The sequence below is a fragment of the Bombina bombina genome, unplaced genomic scaffold, assembly GCF_027579735.1.
Source record: "Bombina bombina isolate aBomBom1 unplaced genomic scaffold, aBomBom1.pri scaffold_403, whole genome shotgun sequence".
Classification (NCBI taxonomy): Eukaryota; Metazoa; Chordata; class Amphibia; order Anura; family Bombinatoridae; genus Bombina; species Bombina bombina.
Window position 1 is genome coordinate 55,828 of NW_026511266.1, and position 20,336 is coordinate 76,163.

At 42.6% G+C, this 20,336-nt stretch overlaps 1 protein-coding gene across 1 annotated transcript in view; it reads left to right on the top strand.

Moving 5' to 3' along the window:
- The first annotated feature begins 2,745 nt into the window (after positions 1-2,745).
- The window catches only part of LOC128643682 (perilipin-1-like), a 369,024-nt gene continuing 351,433 nt past the window's right edge, over positions 2,746-20,336 (top strand). Inside the window, exon 1 of the mRNA XM_053696517.1 lies at positions 2,746-2,900. The gene's annotated coding sequence lies outside the window, so the exon portion shown is untranslated. The remainder of the gene's footprint in view (positions 2,901-20,336) is intronic.

Here is a 20,336-nt window from a genome sequence, read left to right on the forward strand (position 1 = left end):
CTCCTACGGTGTGTCCGGTCCACGGCCCGCCCTGGCTTTTTTGTCAGGCTTAAATTTTTTTATCTCTGTACACTACAGTCACCACGGCACCCTATAGTTTCTCCTTTTTCTCCTAACCGTCGGTCGAATGACTGGGGGGCGGGGCCAGAGGAGGGGCTATATGGACAGCTTTTGCTGTGTGCCTCTTTGCCATTTCCTGTTAGGGAAGACAATATTCCCACAAGTAAGGATTAAGCCGTGGACCGGACACACCGTAGGAGAAAGGAATTTATCAGGTAAGATATAAATTCTGTTTTTTGACGTGTTCTGTGACACTTTTTTGACTCGCAAAGCACTTAACCACAGTTCTGAAGACGCGGTAATGATTCTAGGGTAAATTCCAATTGCACTCAAATTGTAATATGAGCGCAATTTAACTGGCGAACAAACAATTGCAAAAACACGGGCGCAATCGTGTCCAGATAACTTCACTCTTAATAATATATGTGTCTGTCTTTTTATCTATCTGTCTATCTATCTAGCACTTAGTGCACACACACTGCAGGTACATACAGGCTAGTGTCTTCTTGCTGCCACTGCGGAGTTCACTGTCTGTGTTCAAGGAGAGCACTGAATAGAAGAATAGAACTGTGGGGGAGTTTATTTATTAAAATAATTTGCATTTGGATTGGTGTCGGGTGTATATTTAAACCTGTAATTGGTTTTGTAAAATATGCTCAGGGCTGTCTTTAACACAGGGCAAAAGGGGCAGCTGCCCAGGGCCCAGTATTTGTTGAGGGGCCCAAGAGTCCAAAAAAATAAAAAAATATTTTTTATTTTTTTGGGTTCATATTGCTGATGTGACATGGGGAACACACACAGTCAGTCCTAATATTGTCACAGTCAAAAGTTCTCTGCTTGAATTTATTTGTGAGAAACTGCCACACCGTGCCAGTGTCATGTGACATGCCAAGCTATTGCCATGTGCTGTTTTAGATGTGCACTGTGCAGCACTGAATGCTAAACCCTAACTCGGCATCCAGCCATTCCCACTGCATCAGAAAAGGTCCTGCTGGGGTTACCACTGTTACCAGGTAACTGCTCTGATGGTGGGGATTGTTTCTGGGTAGGGCTGACATGCAGCAAAAAGCTGGAGTGGCAGGCACGTGAGGATTTGAGCATCTGTACAGCTGGACACACTGCTCTCTTCAGTCTTGAGGCTGTGTGACTTGTCTCACACTGGATACATGCAGCCTTGGGCAGGCAGCATCCAGTCTGCTGGTCCCCTTAGCCCCGCTCTTTCTGCTGTGGCCCTAAGATCAACTAACTGAAGTGTGTTAGGGGAACAGTGCTTTGTAGAAAGGTGTCAGTGAGAAGAATAAGTGAGTGCACACATGCCCCTCCCCATGCAGCATTGTCTAGTACAGGGTGAGAGGGAACTTGTTCCTAGTAAAGAAGGGACATGTGCTGCTGTGGCTGATGTATAGTGTCATGCTGATACTTCACACATTAATGTAAGGTTTATTTTTATAGTTTTTGTTTTCTCTCTGTCTCAGAGTTTACAGCTTCACATAGTAGTTCTGCTGTTCCAGTCAATAAACATTGTCTGCACCTCCAAGCTTCCTCCTCAGTCTTTACCTTGCTTTGCTCCTGTTAGCTGTCCTAAATCTCTTTAACCAGCTAACCTCACACCAGAATCACATTAAAAAGCATATTAAATGAATCCAAAGTGGAGGAATTTATATATTTATTTACTTATTAGCACTGCTTAGGTCCAGTTTCAAATATTGCAGTGCATGATTCACTTCTGGGCTAATATATATATTTTTTAATAAAATAAATTGATTTAGTTGTTTTTTGGGATGTTGGGGTGGAGAGCGAAATTGCATGGGGTGGGGGGGGCCCAAGAACATTTTTGCCCAGGGTCCAGTCAATATTAAAGACGGCCCTGAATATGCTTGATGAAACTGGGGTTGGTCTGCTAAGAAACGTGTTGCATCTTTTTTGGGACTTCTAACTAAAAGTTTCCCTGTTTAGTTGATGCTTTAAGAAACACTTTTATATATCCACTTCCTGCTGCTGCTGTTTTGTTCCTGCCCTGGGAGCGTTCCTGATGCCCAATGCCAAAAGTCCAGTCTGTGTCTATTAGCACATGAGGGTGCTATTCATTTTGTGAGTTCATTCTGTTCACAACTACCATTCAACATACAAAGGTGTTTCTACACAATGTTGTGCCATCTTACTGTTTTACAGCTTCTGTGGCATTAATACTTTTCCTTTGAAGAAAGAAAGGAGTAGCTGTGATATAATTTACCTTTATTTGGATTCTGATATTTTCCATTTGAGCTACATTCGGACTATTTTGGGTCTTTGAGCGCGTCTTATTTTCATAAAGGTTTGGGATACGTATAGTAAATGATCAGTTTTGCCTTACTGCATGCTACCCTCTCACACGTACACTATCAGACTCAGCTTCTCTTACTAACGTCTTACGGTCATGTAAATCTATGTTCCTACTGGCCATGGTCTTAGGTTTTATATAATTTTGATTAAATGCTTCTATATATATCAGGTCTTGGTGGAAAACAGAAACTATATTAACAATGGGGTGCTTATATATAATTGGACAGTAGAAGCCAGAATGTTAACCAAGATACATTTTTTATTATTTGCCATGGTTTGATAATGTTTGTTGAGTCAGCTTCCCATATCTAATACTTGTCACACGTTATCATGCTGTTTGGTAACCAATACACAAATCCCTGAGCCAGTTTATTCAGACACCAGCCTGGGAAATCCCATTTAGATGGTTTGGGAGGTGCTGGGGACTTATAAGCCTTACAGTCCTTTGTCATCCTGATGTTAAAACAGACTGGAAGGGTTCTGCAGATTGTTCAAGGCGTTTTATCTGGACAGACAAGGTATAATACAATGCAAAGTACTTTTGGCGTGATAAAATTAGAGATTATGCAAAGGTAACACAATAATAAAATAATAATTTGTTACTAAGTTTGTTAGGGAGCCGTGTTGCTGTATAAGGGGTCTCTCATCATGTGACATGTATTGTGCTGCAAGCTCTGCTGTATGTAATTGTCTTCTAAGCATGATGGTTAGTTTGTTTCTCTAAAATTCTTTATTCTGATATGGCAGTGTCAGATTTTCTGCAATGCAAAAGGAATATTTGTTTCAGATTCCAAGTTCACTGTGTTGTATTGTTTCCTAACTTTATTCTTTAGCCTTCTGGTTAGATGTGTCCATTTCTAGTACAGAACTCTATGACATAGATAATAGAGGTATTTATAGACACACAGACTAGCAACCGATGTTATAATATTTACTTTGTAATATTTACTTTATGTGCTGTCAAGTGTGTCTAATGTTTGGAACACTGAAACACATTTTTTGTCCTGTATGATGCTTGATGATATTTGTGGAAGCACACTTGTATTGATAAATATATTAATTGTGGTTTCACATACTGTCTAATATGGTCCTGTTTTGATTATAATGCCATATCTTATATTTCAGTGTTGATTTCAGGACCTTTTAGGGTTAAAATGTAGAGTTTATCTATGTTGTGATGATTAAAGGGGCAGTCAACACTAAAATGGTTATTGTTTAAAAAGAGAGATAATACCTTTACTACCCATTCCCCAGCTTTGCACAGCCAACATTGCTAGATTAATATACTTTATAACATTTATACCTCTAATTTTCTGCCTGATTCTAAACTACTATAGACAGCCTTTAATCACATGCTTTTTTTATTTTGCTTTTCACAACAGGAGACTGATAGTTCATGTGGGCCACATAGATAACATTGTGCTCACGCTCGAGGGTTCTGCACAACACAGCTAAAATGCAAGTCAATAGATAATGAATAAAAAGTAATGTGATCAGGGGGCTGTCAAAAGAAGCTTAGATACAAGGTAATCACAGAGGTTAAAAGTATATTAATATAAACATGTTGGCTGTGCAAAACTGGGGAATGGGTAATAAAGGTATAATCTATATTTTTAAACAATAACCTTTTTGAGTTGACTGTCACTTTAAAGGGATATGAAACAGTCTGTTTTATTGTAACAAAAAAGCACTAAGCAGTGGGCTATACTTAATATAAATCATTGCAATATGTATTATTTATAATTTTAAAAGTATTTTACCTTTAATTATTATTTTTTTTATCTTCATTTGTGCAGTGCAGTGCCAATTACTTCCTGTCACAGCACCTCAATGAAGCTGGGCGCTCTACAGGAAGTTGTTTTTCCTTTGAAGTGTTGCTAGGAGACAACGTAAAATAGCTCCAGTCAGTTTATTGCCCATGATCAGAAGATGACTTCTGCTGCAAAAATAGGCAGAAGCTACACTGAGAATTTCTAAGTTGGACTTGGACTATTTTGGAAACTTTGTGTAAAGAAAACCCAAGAGTAGATCCCTTTAATTAAATGGTATAGCAAAATGCCAACATAAGAGGTCAGCGTTGTATTGTGTTGCTATGGCTATTGGTTAGTGTGTTATTCTACATACAAGGGGGCTTTTCTCTCCAGAAATAGTTGCTTATTGTATTAATGGGCTGCACATCATTTTAAAAATGGAAGCTCATTGGCATCAAAAGGCTGACTCAATTGGGTGTTTATCCTTGGTTTTAAAGAGTAAAATTCTGGGGGGGGGGGGGGAGATATTTGCACCTCCCCTAGACACCCATGGTCAGTGTTCCCTCTAAAGCCAGATTTTTGTGCGTCCCAGCAGTGAAACAGTTAATTAGTTAACCACACCCTGCAATTAGCAAACACTGCACAATGCAGATGGTAAGGTATGGTTCTCTTGTTAACTGTTTCACTGCTGGGCTGCACACAAAACTGTCCTTAGAGGGAACACTGCCCATGGTAGTTCATTTGTTTTATTTGATAGTGAAGGCTTAAAGGGATAGGAAACCCCAAATTTTTATTTTGTGATTTGGATAGAACATACAATTTTAATAAACTTTTCAATTTACGTCTATTATCAAATTTGCTTCATTCTCTTGTTATCCATTGCTGAAGGAACATTGGCAGGTAGCTAAACACATCTAGTTAGCTAATCACGATACAAATGTGTACAGGCACCAATCAGCAGCAGCTCCCACTGGTGTAGGATATGTGCATATTCTTTTTCAACAAGGGATACCAAGAGAACAAAGCATATTTGAAAATAGACATGAATTTAAAAGTGTCTTAAAATGACATGCTAAATCATGCACATTTAATGTTGACTTTCCTATTCCTTTAAAGCTTGAAGTAACACAAGTTTATATTATATTTAATATTGGATTACTTCATGAATGCATATGTTTCTTGTGTGTTTTTTGCCTGTTATTTTAAATGGCATTTAAATCCATTAGAAGTGTGGCTGTATTAATTTGTTAAGCCTCCCAATTTATGTAAAAGATAAATCTGGATCAGGAACACAGACTGCTAGCTGAGAGAATAGAAAACATAGACTGTTAGCTTGGAGACCAAGACACAGGAAGGCTAGCGTACAGGACACATGCAGTGTAGATACATGTTGTTGTTGAGATGCTAGATATATTAGAACACTGGTTATTATAAACTTACCTCTATATGGTTTATCTGCAATACCGGTTGCGGATATTAATATAAATACATGTTATCTTAACTCAAACCGATTGCTATATATTATATTGAGATGTTACCTACATCGTAATTGATATTATTACCGCATAACCCTTTTGGCTACACAGGAGCTAATTATTTATTGAATTTTGTGCAGCAAACAGAATAATTAATTGCCAGCATTACATCAGCTGTTCATCTGTATATATAGTTGGTGCATAATTGCAAAATATTTTTTCTCTTGTTAAGTGTATCCAGTCCACGGATCATCCATTACTTAGTTTCATACCTTCAATCAAAAGTTTGTTATTTTATAATAGCACCGGAGTGTGTTATTCCTTCTCTGGTAGAATTTGAAGAAGAATCTACCTGAGTTTTTCTATGATTTTAGCCGGAGTAGTTAAGATCATATTGCTGTTTCTCGGCCATCTGAGGAGAGGTAAACTTCAGATCAGGGGACAGCGGGCAGATTAATCTGCAAAGAGGTATGTAGCAGCTTATTATTTTCTGACAATGGAATTGATGAGAAAATTCTGCCATACCGATATAATGTAAACTCAGCCTTAAATGCAGTAGCAGCAACTGGTATCAGGCTGTCATGTATGTATATTTTACACTTCAGTATTCTGGGGAATGGCACTTCACTGGAATTATACTGTATGCATAAAACTTTAGCCTAATTTGCAGGGACTAGCAACAGGCTTTTTAATAACACTCAATTTATTAATGTTAAACGTTTTTTGCTGGCATGTAAAATCGTTTAATTTTCTGAGGTACTGGGTGAAAAAATGTTTTGGGCACTATTTTTTTCCACTTGGCAGTCGTTTTATTTAATTTATGACAGTTTACTGATCTCTCTCACTGTTATGTGTGAGGGGGAGGGATGATCCGGTTCATCTCTACAGAACTCAGGGGTCTTCAAAACTTGTTATATATTATATTGAGATGTTACCTACATCGTAATTGATATTATTACCGCATAACCCTTTTGGCTACACAGGAGCTAATTATTTATTGAATTTTGTGCAGCAAACAGAATAATTAATTGCCAGCATTACATCAGCTGTTCATCTGTATATATAGTTGGTGCATAATTGCAAAATATTTTTTTAAAGCTGTATTGTGCGAAATCATATTAGCTACATTTCTGCGCAGATTGCTGCATTTGTATCCAAGATTCTATAGACTCTGTGGAATTGAGATACTTTTGTAAAGCCAAATCTCACTAATATTTTAGTTTTAACACTTTACCCATTTTTAACATTTTCAATAAAGTTTATGTTTTAATCACTTATGACATTACACGCTTTTACACATTTAAACAAGGGTTGACTTTGAGTGCTTATATAGTATCGCTCTTTTTGTTCAGTCTTTAACTGAATTTCTTCCAAAGATATGGTGAGTCCACGGGTTCATCTTAATTACTGTTGAGAATATCACTCCTCGCCAGCAGGAGGAGGAGAAGAGCTTCACAGTAAAACTGTCAAGTGTCACTTCTCTACCCATAAACCCCAGTCATTCTCTTTGCCTTTCGTGCATGGAGGAGAAATGAGTGTGTAGTTTAAATACGTTTTTTTCTGAGAAGATTGATTACTTCAAGCAAGTTTCAGGGTATAGCTATACTTAAAGCAGTGGGGAACTTGCAAAGAGGTGCTTGCTGCGTTTTTCCCACATCAGATACTAAAATTGGTTACTTTGTTATCTGCATTTTTGCCAGATCTCTGTGAGGAAGAAGTGTCCTCTCATACCTAGGGACTGTCTTCATGTCGGACAGCTGAGCAGTTAAGTACTGGTCTTCCAGGTGGAAGATAGGGGCACTTAAATGGTTTACATTACTAGTGTATAGGGACGTTATTAGTTCACCCTGGTGTAAGGGTTTCGCTATGGCATGTATACAGACACAGTGTTTTTATTGAGAGACTAGTATGGTTTATGTTATCCTAAACAGAGAGCTCGTTTTTGGGGCTTTTTTCTTCTTAAATGGAAAGAGTCCACAGCTGCATTCATTACTTTTGGGAAATAAGAACCTGGCCACCAGGAGGAGGCAAAGACACCCCAGCCAAAGGTTTCAATACTCCTCCCACTCCCCTCATCCCCCAGTCATTCTTTGCCTTTCGTCCCAGGAGGTTGGCAGAGAAGTGTCAGAAAATTATTTTGTCTCTTATGGAGGGTAGTACTCTTCAGCAAGGGACAGGAATTTTAAGTATTCCTGTCAGTCTCTCAGTGAGGGCTTGGATGAAAGTTAGAGTCCGGAGATGCAGGGATAGTCTTTCTGTGAAACCATCCCGACTTATGTTAACAGCTCCTCAAGCAATTGGCGTGGTCGAACTTCGCTCCGCTGCCTGCTTTCTTCTCTCAAGTTCAGACACGCTGCACCGTTCTGATTGGCTGGCCTGGTCAAGGTGTGGAGTGCTCATGTTTACATCCAACTAAGCATCCTAGAGGACCTGTAGGTCCGCAGGGCAGGAAGGGTTGTCTCAGCCCTTATAGCGTTCAATTTGGATGACTAGGTCAGTGTAGTTTCCGCTGTGTCACTCTCTCCTTGCATCTGGTAACGTCAGACCATAGAGTTCCTCCCCCACGTGGTGGAGAGTTGGAGGGCTTAGCACCTTCTTACCACCGAGTGAGTGGTTTGGCCTTTTCCTTTGAGGCTCTGGGATTGTCCTTCTTGGACTGGATCCTCAGCAGCTAGTAGTTTGAAGGGTAGTTCAGTTGTCTTGCAGCGGATGGTTTGCAGAATGTAACCAGCTGCAACTTTTGCACATTGTCTGTGTTTTGACTAGCTGTTTCTCTAAGACCTTTTCGGTCTTTCTCTGTGGTCTCCATGTTAGGTCTCCTTTAGGGGCCTGGGAGATGTTTGTTCCCTGTTAGGAACAGTGCTCCCCTTTCTCCCTGTGATCATCCGTTTGTACGGAGGTGATGTGGAGACCAGCCTTTGCTCCAGTAGTTTTACCCTCGAGGTATCCCCTTGCCTTTTTGTCCTGAGGCTGTTAGAGAGTCTAGGGGCTCTAGTGTCATACAACTTTTACCGCCTTAGCTCCTTCGGCAAGAGGTGGTCTCTTCCTTAGGTCGGGACTTGCAAGTTTTTCTCGTTATCCGGGTTGATCTGGATATTACATTCTTACCCCCTGTGGTCTGGGTTGTTATATCAGACAGGGTGTTAAGTTTTCAGGTATTGTTTGTTTAAACAATTGGGGGCTCAGATCGGCCCCTGGGGCTTCCGGTTGCTGAGTCTCACTCAGCATTTTCCCTTGTGGATCCCGTTGTGGGTTATTACTGGATTTCAGGGCTGATTCGGGGTTCCCCTGTTTACTGGGAACTTGGGCTATGTCCTTTTACTCGGATTCCTTGAACTGGTCTTGACCAGGTTTTCCGAGTACTGTTGCTCATTAGGCTTGTTTTGTCAGGTTTTCTGAGTGCCATTGCTCTTTGAGCTTGTTTTGCACCTTAGGTGGTTCCCTTGGTCAGCCTGCTGTAGTGTCCATTATATTCGCTGCTTTGCAGGTGAATGGACTTGCATTGTCTCCACTGCTACTATTGCACAATGATTGCGCATTAGCAGGCTAGTTTTTTAGGAACTCCTTCCAACAGGGCTTCTGCGTTGGGGGTTGATCTCTCCTTTAGCCTGTGGCTTCGTGCCTTGTGGAAGGTGCTGCGTTTTAGTCTTTCCCCTTCTTGGGTGTGATCTTTTTCTCCTTTTTATGGAGATGTGGTCCTTTCTAGGGCTTCTCCTGGTTTTAGTAGTTGGGAACTGTGAGTTTCCCTAGCAGAGAGGGATAGTCTCTGGGGTGTTACGTTCCATATAGAGTCTTGCTGGCTCCATGTCGAGACTGGTTGGACCTTTTTTTGCTAGATCCTTTGGGTCTACGATCCTGTCGCCTGTCTGAGGAGTCGGGTTGTACCCGCGCTCTGTTGTCTTGGCTTTGGCCATTCTACCACCCATCTTTGGGCTGGTTTTGGGGTTCTTCTGTTCCCCTGTTCAGACCTGCCGTTGCTGGGGCTGCCCCGGCTGGGAGTGGGTTCTGAGAGACGTTGTCTTATAGGCTGTGGATCTAGGATTTCTTCACCTCGGGTTATGGGTATGACCTCTCTCTTGGGGGGCCTCGTGGAGGTTATGTGCTTCCTCCCTTTTCTTTGGAAGACCTGTGGGTAGGTCTGGCGGCCTGGATTGCCTAAAGTGTGCCCTCTGTTTGGGAGCTGTCTTTTGCAATCTGTTCTTTTGCAGGCCTCTTTTACTTCTCAGCAAGTATTCTCTGTGTCATCTTGATGATGGCGGCGTGTTCTTGACTCAGGGTTTTCGTCTGGGTTCGTTACAGGCTCTTTTGTAGTGGAATACTTCAGTATTCTTAGCTTGGACGATATGAGGACTCTGTCTTCTGTTGTCTCCATATTCAGCATTGCACCAGCAGCGCTTGTGAGCTGCTGTTGCAATGCCACCCCCTGCATCGCCAGCAAGGGGTGTCAATCAACCTGATTGTACTCGATCGGGTTGAATGGCGGTGATGTCTGTCCGCCTGCTCAGAGCAGATGGACAGGTTATGGAACAGCGGTCTTAAGACCGCTGCTTCATAACTGGTGTTTCTGGCGAGCCTGCAGGCTCACCAGAAACACAGGCCCTCAAGCTCCACCCGGAGCTTAATAAATGGGCCCCTAAGTCTTTGCCTGAAATTATAGAACACATTATAATTTCTGCTAGGTAAATCTATTTTCATATAAACAGGAAGGCAAGCTCTTCATTGGGAGAATCAATTTGATACCAAGTATGACAGGGTTGTCATATTTCCCTTCATCTAATGTCATAACAGTTTTAAACACATATATACATTATACCCATGTCCCTTTATTGACCTTATCAGTTTCTGTGACTGAGGCACTGTTTTGTATCTTTGGAGCTGACAGGTTGACTAGTTTTATGACTCAATGCATACACACTAACATTTGGTGGAATGGGCCTTAGAAACTATTTATGAGGGGTTCTGGCACATCTAATAGAAATCATGTGCTTACCTAAAGCAGCTGTGGATTATCTCCAACTTCCAGCCCCTGGGGTTACCAAGCTTCAGTGTTCCAGTGTCTCTGCTCGAGTGTTCCTGTTCCTGTCTCGAGGAGCTCAGTAAGCTGGGTTGCTGCTAAATACCCAGCCTGAGCCTAATAGCACTGTCTGAGTGCTTCACCAAAATATGAGTACCCTGATTTGGGAACTATAGGTTGATTAACCTGTGATATATTGGTACACACAAGCGCCTCTCCTTTTTCCTCATTTTATAGCTTGGGTATTGTTTTCTCAAAAGTAATGAATGCAGCTGTGGGCTTTTCTGTGGGGCGTCTTTATTTTTTCTTCTGGCACCTTTCACCCTGATATTCCTTCTACTGTTTCTTGTTCCTCGGCAGAATGACTGGCGGATGAGGTGAGTGGGAGGAGTATTTAAGCATTTGGCTGGGGTTTCTTTGCCTCCTCCTGGTGGCCAGGTTCTTAATTCCCAAAAGTAATGAATGCAGCTGTGGACTCTTTCCATCAGAAGCAAAGGAAATTATCAGGTAAGCATAATTTATATTTTTATATATGGGCGCTGTGTATTGGGTAATTTGGTGCTTTTTCTTGGAATTAGACTTACTTTCCTTATTATCGCCATTGCGGCATGTATATTCAGAATGGCCATGCCCCCCTCCTTCTCTGTAGTCCGCGGGAAGTTTTCGCACCTCCCTTACGTTTGATCACGTGATCGGCCTTCCTCCTTGCTCTGTTCTCTACGGAGGTTGTTTCACTTCAACTTCGCCAGTTATCTTTGAAGTAGCGCTAGAAGGAGAGGTCGGTGGAGTAATCCTGTTACGCGGTGATGGTAAGGCAGCGCCTCAGTATACTTTAGTCGGAGTGATAATGCTCATCTTCTGGCATAATCTATTTTATTGTTAAACAATTGCCCTTATATTTTACACTTTCAAGCAGCCATTAAACAAAAAGTTTTTTATTTATCTCTGTCAAATGGTAACGGCCCTAGTAGTAGTAATCAGTTCCTCCTGTGTTAAACAAACTTTACAGGGTTAAGATTTTTTTTTTAATGTGGAGCCTAATGTCTCTCAGGAGGATGCTGTCCAGGTATTACCAGGGCCATCTCCTATTTCGACCCAAGCCTCTATGGCGTCTAAGACTGTGTCCTGCGGTTCCTTGCTAACTCCCAGTGGAGTGTTTTTAAAGGCAGAGATTGCTGCACAAGTATCCTCGACGGTATCAGCAGCCTAAGCTGAGTTTCCCAGGTTTCAGGGGAAGCGCAAGAGGAAAATTAAGAATTCAGACAATAAGGTATCTGTTCCTGGTGCTGAGTCTCAGGCTCCTCATAAATCTGAGGATGAGGAAGACTCTCATTCATTCTGAGGGTAAAATCTCAGATTCTGACAGTATAATGCCTTCTTCTGATGGTGAAGGAGTTTCCTTCATGTTTAAGCTTGAACACCTTCGTTTACTGTTATAGGAGGTTTTAGCTATCTTAGATGACTCAGAGACCCAGACAGTGGTCACGCCTAAGAAGTCTAGTAAGCTTAATAGTTTTTTTTACGTTCCTTCCTACTTTGGAGGTTTTTTCCTGTACCAGATAGAGCTAAGGAAATCATAACTCAGGAATGGGAGAAGCAAGGAGTGGCTTTTACTCTGTCCCCGGTGTTTCGGAAAATGTTTCTGGTGGAGTCATCTATCAAGGAGTCTTGGTCTTCGGTGCCCAAGGTGGAAGGGGCCATTTCTACCCTGGCTAAGAGAACCACTATTTCTATTGAGGATAATTGCTCTTTTCTCCTGTTAAGTGTGGTCAGTCCACGGGTCATCATTACTTCTGGGATATTAACTCCTCCCCAACAGGAAGTGCAAGAGGATTCACCCAGCAGAGCTGCTATATAGCTCCTCCCCTCTACGTCACCTCCAGTCATTCTCTTGCACCCAACGAATAGATAGGATGTGTGAGAGGACTGTGGTGATTATACTTAGTTTTATACCTTCAATCAAAAGTTTGTTATTTTATAATAGCACCGGAGTGTGTTATTCCTTCTCTGGTAGAATTTGAAGAAGAATCTACCTGAGTTGTTTCTATGATTTTAGCCGGCGTAGTTAAGATCATATTGCTGTTTCTCGGCCATCTGAGGAGAGGTAAACTTCAGATCAGGGGACAGCGGGCAGATTAATCTGCAAGAGGTATGTAGCAGCTTATTATTTTCTGACAATGGAATTGATGAGAAAATTCTGCCATACCGATATAATGTAAACTCAGCCTTAAATGCAGTAGCAGCAACTGGTATCAGGCTGTCATGTATGTATATTTTACACTTCAGTATTCTGGGGAATGGCACTTCACTGGAATTATACTGTATGCATAAGACTTTAGCCTATTTTGCAGGGACTAGCAACAGGCTTTTTAATAACACTTAATTTATTTATGTTAAACGTTTTTTGCTGGCATGTAAAATCGTTTAATTTTCTGAGGTACTGGGTGAAAAAATGTTTTGGGCACTATTTTTTCCACTTGGCAGTCGTTTTTATTTAATTTATGACAGTTTACTGATCTCTCTCACTGTTGTGTATGAGGGGGGGGGGCCTTTTTTGGCGCTTTTGCTATGCATCAAAAAATTTAGTCAGAAGTTTATTGTCTTCCCTGCATGATCCGGTTCATCTCTACAGAACTCAGGGGTCTTCAAAACTTGTTTTGACGGAGGTAATCACTCACAGCAGAGCTGTGAGATTGTAGTTGACTGTGATAAAAAACGTTTATTTCTGTATTTTTTTTCTGCTATCAGGGTTAGTTATCCTTTGCTAATGGGAGCAATCCTTTGCTAAAAGTGTGTTTTTTCAAAGATTTGATGCTATAACTGTTCAGTTTATCATTTTTCAACTGTCATTAACTTTTTCTGTGCTTCTTATAGGCACAGTACGTTTTCATATTATAGTAAATTACTTGAAAAGTATTTCCAAGTGCTAGTTTATTTGCTAGTGTGTTAAACATGTCTGATTCAGAGGAAGATATTCTGTGCTATATTCCTAAGAAGCCAAAGTGGAGCCCAATAGAAAGTTATGTAATAACGTATTGATGCTACTTTAAATAAAGGTCAATCTGTACAAATTGAACATATTTCACCAAACAACGAGGGGAGGAGGTTATGCCGGACTAACTCGCCTCACGTGTCAGTACCTGCTTCTCCCGCTCGAGGGGTGCGTGATATTGTAGCGCCGAGTACATCTGGGCGGCCATTACAAATCACATTACAGGATATGGCTACTGTATGACTGAAGTTTTGGCTATATTACCAGAACTAAGAGAGTAGCGTGATCACTCTGGGTGAGAACAGAGTGGCGCTGATAAGATTAGGGCCATGTCAGACACTTGCGTCACAATTTGCAGAACATGAGGACGGAGGAGCTTCATTCTGCGGGTGACGGTTCTGATCCAAACAGACTGGATTCAGATATTTCAAATTTTAAATTTAAGCTGGAAAACCTCCGTGTATTACTAGGGGAGGTGTTAGCGGCTCTGAATGATTGTAACACAGTTGCAATACCAGAGAAATTGTGTAGGTTGGATAAATATTTTGCGGTACCGTCGAGTACTGACGTTTTTCCTATACCTAAGAGACTTACTGAAATTGTTACTAAGGAGTGGGATAGACCCGGTGTGCCGTTCTCACCCCCTCCAATATTTAGAAAGATGTTTCCAATAGACGCCACCACACGGGACTTATGGCAAACGGTCCCTAAGGTGGAGGGAGCAGTTTCTACTTTAGCTAAGCGTACCACTATCCCGGTGGAGGATAGCTGTGCCTTTTCAGATCCAATGGATAAAAAGTTAGAGGGTTACCTTAAGAAAATGTTTGTTCAACAAGGTTTTATATTGCAACCTCTTGCATGCATTGCGCCTGTCACGGCTGCAGCAGCATTTTGGTTTGAGTCTCTGGAAGAGACACTTGAATCAGCCCCATTAGATGAGATTACACACAAGCTTAAAGCCCTTAGTTAGCTAACTCATTTATTTTCGGATGCCGTAGTACATTTAACTAAACTAACGGCTAAGAATTCCGGTTTCGCCCATTCAGGAGGCGCGCAGTAGCACTGTGGCTAAAATCCTGGTCCAGCTGATGTTACTCTCTAAATCTAAATGCTTAATATTCCTTTCAAAGGGCAGACCTTATTCGGGGCCCGGGTTGAAAAGAAATTATCGCTGACATTACAGGAGGTAAAGGCCATGCCCTGCCTCAAGGACAGAGCCAAACCTAAGGCTAGACAGTCTAATTTTCGTTCCTTTCGTAATTTCAAAGCAGAGCAGCATCAACTCCTCTGCACCAAAACAGGAAGGGAGCTGTTGCTCGCTACAGACAAGGCTGGAAGACCTAACCAGTCCCGGTGGAACAAGGGCAAGCAGGCCAGGAAACCTGCTGCTGCCCCTAAGGACAGCATGAATCGAGGGCCCCCGATCCGGGAACGGATCTAGTGGGGGGCAGACTTTCTCTCTTCGCCCAGGCTTGGGCAAGAGATGTCCAGGATCCCTGGGCGTTAGAGATCATATCTCAGTGATACCTTCTGGACTTCAAATCCTCTCCCCCAAGAGGGAGATTTCATCTGTCAAGGTTGTCAACAAACCAAATAAAGAAAGAGGCGTTTCTACGCTGCGTACAAGATCTTTTATTAATGGGAGTGATCCATCCGGTTCCGCGGTCGGAACAAGGACAAGGGTTTTACTCAAATCTGTTTGTGGTTCCCAAAAAAGAGGGAACTTTCAGGCCAATCTTGAATTTAAAGATCCTAAACAAATTCCTAAGAGTTCCATCGTTCAAAATGAAAACTATTCGGACAATTTTACCCATGATCCAAAAGGGTCAGTACATGACCACAGTGGATTTAAAGGATGCTTACCTTCACATACCGATTCACAAAGATCATTACCGGTATCTAAGGTTTGCCTTTCTAGACAGGCATTACCAGTTTGGTAGCTCTTCCATTCGGATTGGCTACGGCTCCAAGAATCTTCACAAAAGGTTCTGGGTGCTCTTCTGGCGGTACTAAGGACCGCGAGGAATTTCGGTAGCTCCCGTACCTAGACGACATTCTGATATAAGCTTCAAGCTTTCAAACTGCCAAGTCTCATACAGAGTTAGTACCTCGGCATTTCTAAGGTCGCATGGATGGAAGGTGAACGAAAAGAAGAGTTCTCTCTTTCCACTCACAAGAGTTCCCTTCTTGGGGACTCTTATAGATTCTGTAGAAATGAAGATTTACCTGACAGAAGACAGGTTAAGCAAAGCTTCAAAATGCATGCCGTGTCCTTCATTCCATTCAACACCCGTCAGTAGCTCAATGCATGGAGGTGATCGGCTTAATGGTAGCGGCAATGGACATAGTACCCTTTGCACGCCTACATCTCAGAACCGCTGCAATTGTGCATGCTAAGTCAGTGGAGATGGGATTACTCAGACTTAGTCCCCCTACCTTGAATCTGGGATCAAGAGACCAGAAATTCTCTTCTATGTGGCTTTCTCGGATCCCACAATCTGTCCCAGGGGGATGCCTTTCCAGCAGGGCGGGACTGGTCAAACACCATTGATCAACAACCAGACGCCCAGGCCTACTATAGGTTGGAGGCGCTGTCTGGAATTCCTCTGAAGGCTCCAGGGACAATGGAATCAGGAGGAGTGTCTCCTACCATTACACATTCTGGGGAATTGAGAGCAGTTCTCAATTGCCCCTTCTAGCTTGGCCCCAGTTAACAACTCGGGGGTTCATCAGGTTTCAGTCGGACAACATCACGACTGTAGCTTACATCAACCATCAGGGAGGGACAAGAAGCTCCCTAGCAATGATGGAAGTATCAAAGATAATTCGCTGGGCAGAGTCTCACTCTTGCCACCTGTCAGCAATCCACATCCCGGGAGTGGAGAACTGGGAGGCGGATTTCTTAAGTCGTCAGACTTTTCATCCGGGGGAGTGGGAACTTCATCCGGAGGTCTTTGCCCAAATACTTCGACGTTGGGGCAAACCAGAGATAGATCTCATGGCGTCTCGACAGAATGCCAAGCTTCCTCGTTACGGGTCCAGATTCAGGGATCCGGGAGCGGTTCTGATAGATGCTTTGACAGCACCTTGGACCTTCGGGATGGCTTATGTGTTTCCACCCTTCCCGATGCTTCCTCGATTGATTGCCAGAATCAAACAGGAGAGAGCATCAGTGATTCTAATAGCGCCTGCATGGCCACGCAGGACTTGGTATGCAGATCTAGTGGACATGTCATCCTGTCCACCTTGGTCTCTACCTCTGAAACAGGACCTTCTGATCCAGGGTCCCTTCAAACATCAAAATCTAATTTCTCTGAAGCTGACTGCTTGGAAATTGAACGCTTGATTTTATCAAAACGTGGTTTTTCTGAGTCAGTTATTGATACCTTAATACAGGCTAGGAAGCCTGTTACCAGAAAGATTTACCATAAGATATGGCGCAAATACTTATATTGGTGCGAATCCAAGAGTTACTCATGGAGTAAGGTTAGGATTCCGAGGATATTGTCTTTTCTACAAGAAGGTTTAGAAAAGGGTTTATCCGCTAGTTCCTTAAAGGGACAGATTTCAGCTCTGTCCATTCTTTTACACAAACGTCTGTCAGAAGTTCCGGACGTTCAAGCTTTTTGTCAGGCTTTAGCTAGAAGGGCTTTATGGTTAAAGTCTTCGTCAGCCGATGTTTCGTCTAAGGTCAAGCTGATGGCACTTCCTTACAAGGGAAAGACCTTATTTGGACTGGGTTTGGCAGAAATAATTTCTGACATTACAGGCGGAAATTGTCCTTTCTGCCTCAAGATAAGAATAACAGACCAAAGGGACGTCAGAGTAATTTTCGTTCCTTTCGGAATTTTAGAGGAAAGCCGTCCTCGTCTTCGTCCAAACAGGACAATAGCAATCCTTCCTGGAAACCAAATCAGTCTTGGAGCAAGGGAAAGCAGTCTAAAAAGCCTGCGACCGACTCTAAGTCTGCATGAAGGGGTGGCCCCCGATCCAGGCTTGGATCAAGTAGGGGGCAGACTGTCTCAGTTTTCTCAGGTCTGGATAAGAGACGTTCCAGACCCTTGGGCTGTGGAAATTGTTTCACAGGGCTATAGGTTGGAGTTCAAAAATTGCTCTCCCAGGGGCAGGCTTTACCTTTCCAGATTATCTGCAGACCGGATAAAAAGAGAGGCATTCTTAAAATGCGTTCTAGATCTCTTGTCTCTGGGAGTGATTGTCCCTGTTCCAAAGCAGGAACAGGGTCTGGGGATTTACTCAAACCTGTTTGTGGTTCCCAAAAAAGAGGGGTCTTTCTGGCCCATTCTAGACTTGAAATGTCTAAACAAATTCCTCAGGGTTCCATCCTTCAAGATGGAAACCATTCGTACGATTCTTCCATTGATTCAAGAGGGTCAGTTCATGACGACCATAGATCTAAAGGATGCATACTTGCATGTTCCCATTCACAAGGCTCGTCACAAATTCCTGAGGTTTTCCTTTCTAGACCAACACTTCCAGTTCGTGGACCTACCTTTTGGCCTTGCCACGGCCCCCAGGATATTCTCAAAGGTACTAGGAGCTCTCTTGGTGGTGGTTCGGTCCAGGGGGATTGCAATAGCTCCCTATCTGGACGACATTCTGGTCCAGGTGCCATATTTTCCTCAAGCAGCATCTCACTGTTACTGTCCTTTTTCCGATCTCATGGGTGGAAAGTAAACTTGGAAAAGAGTTCCCTGGTTCTGGCGACAAGGGTAGTTTTCGAGGGACTATCATAGACTTTGTGCTGATGAAGATTTTTCTGACGAAAGTCAGAATAGCAAAGATTCTATCCTCTTGCCGATCTCTGCAAATGACGGTATGTCCTTCAGTTGCGCAATGTATGGAAGTAATCGGTCTGATGGTGGCTTCCATGGACATTGTCCCATTTGCTCGATTTCATCTGAGAGACCTGCAGTTGTGCATGCCCAGTCAATGGAATGGCGATTATGTGGATCTATCCCCAAAGATAGTTCTAGATCAGAATAAGAGTGATTCCCTTCTGTGGTGGCTCTCTCTGGAGCACCTGTCTAAGGGCACTTGCTTTCAGAGACCTTCATGGGTGATCGTGACCACAGATGCCTTTAAGGGGATCCTTAAGGGCACAGGTTCTATGGTCTTGGGAGGAGTCCGAACTGCCGATCAACATCCTGGAATTGTGGGCAATTTACAACGCGCTGATGGCTTGGCCTCAATTGGCTTTGGCCCAGTTCATCAGACTCCAATCAGACAAAATAACCTCAGTGGCTTACATCAACCACCATTCAGTGGGCAGAAGATCACTGCTGTTGTCTTTCTGCCATTCACATTCCGGGCATGGACAATTGGGAAACGGATTTCCTAAGCAGACAGACTTTCCATCCCGGGGCGTGGGAACTTCATCCGGAAGTGTTCTCCAGGCTAACCTCCAAATGGGGGATTCCGGAGGTGGATCTGATGGCGTCTCGTCAAAATGCCAAACTTTAGAAGTACGGTTCCAGGTCGAGGGACCCTCAGGCCTTTCTAATAGATGTGTTAGCAGTTCCTTGGAACTTCAGAAAGGCCTATCTGCTTCCTCTATTTGCTCTACTTCCAGGGGTGATTGCTCGTATAAAACAGGAAAGAGCATTAGTGATCCTAATTACCCCGGCTTAGCCTCGAAGGATCTGGTATGTGGACTTAGTGGAGATGTCGTATCTACCCCCGTGGAGGTTACTCCTGAGGAAGGACCTTCTACTTCAGGGGCCATTTTTTCATCCAAATCTCGTTTCTCTGAAGCTGATTGCTTGGAGATTGAATGCTTGATTCTGTCTAAGCACGGTTTCTCCGACTCAGTCATTGAGACTATGATTCAGGCTCGTAAGCCTGTTACTCAGAAGATTTACCATAAGATATGGAGGAAATATCTTTATTGGTGTGAAGCCAAGAGCTACTCTTGGAGTAGGGTTAGGATTCCAAGAATTATGTCTTTCCTCCAGGAGGGTCTGGAGAAAGGGTTATCTGTTAGCACTTTGAAGGGTCAAATCTCGGCCTTATCTGTTTTGTTACATAAACGTTTGGCAGATGTGCCAGGTGTTCAATCTTTTTGTCAGGCCTTGGTCAGAATCATGCCTGTTTTTAAACCTGTTGCTCCTCCTTGGAGTCTTAATCTTGTTCTTAATGTTTTGCAGCGGCATCCGTTTCAACCAATGCATTCTGTGGACATTAAGTTGTTATCCTGGAAGGTTTTATTTCTTTTGGCTATTTCTTCTGCGCAGAAATAAAGTATCTGAGCTTTCCGCCTTGCAGTTTGATTCCCCTTATCTTATTTTTCATGCGGATAAGGCGGTTCTTTGCACTAAGTTGGGGTTTCTTCCCAATGTTGTGTCTACAAAGAATATTAATCAGGAGATTGTGGATCTCTGTGTCCGAGACCCTCTTCGGATAAAGAACGTTTGTTGCACAATCTGGACATGTTTCATGCTCTTAAGTTCTATTTGGATGCGACTTTTGCAAGTCTTCTGCTCTCTTTCTTTGTTTTTCTGGGAAACTTAGAGGTCAAAAAGCTACTGCTTCTACTCTTGCTTTTTGGTTGCAAGTGTGATTCGCCTGGCGTATGCAGGGCCGGTGCTAGACTATTTTGCACCCTAGGCAAGACCAGCTAATTGCGCCCCCCCCACCCCCACCAAAAAAAAAAAAAATTAAAGCAACAAAATTAAAAAAAAATGGTACATTTCTTTTAACTTTCA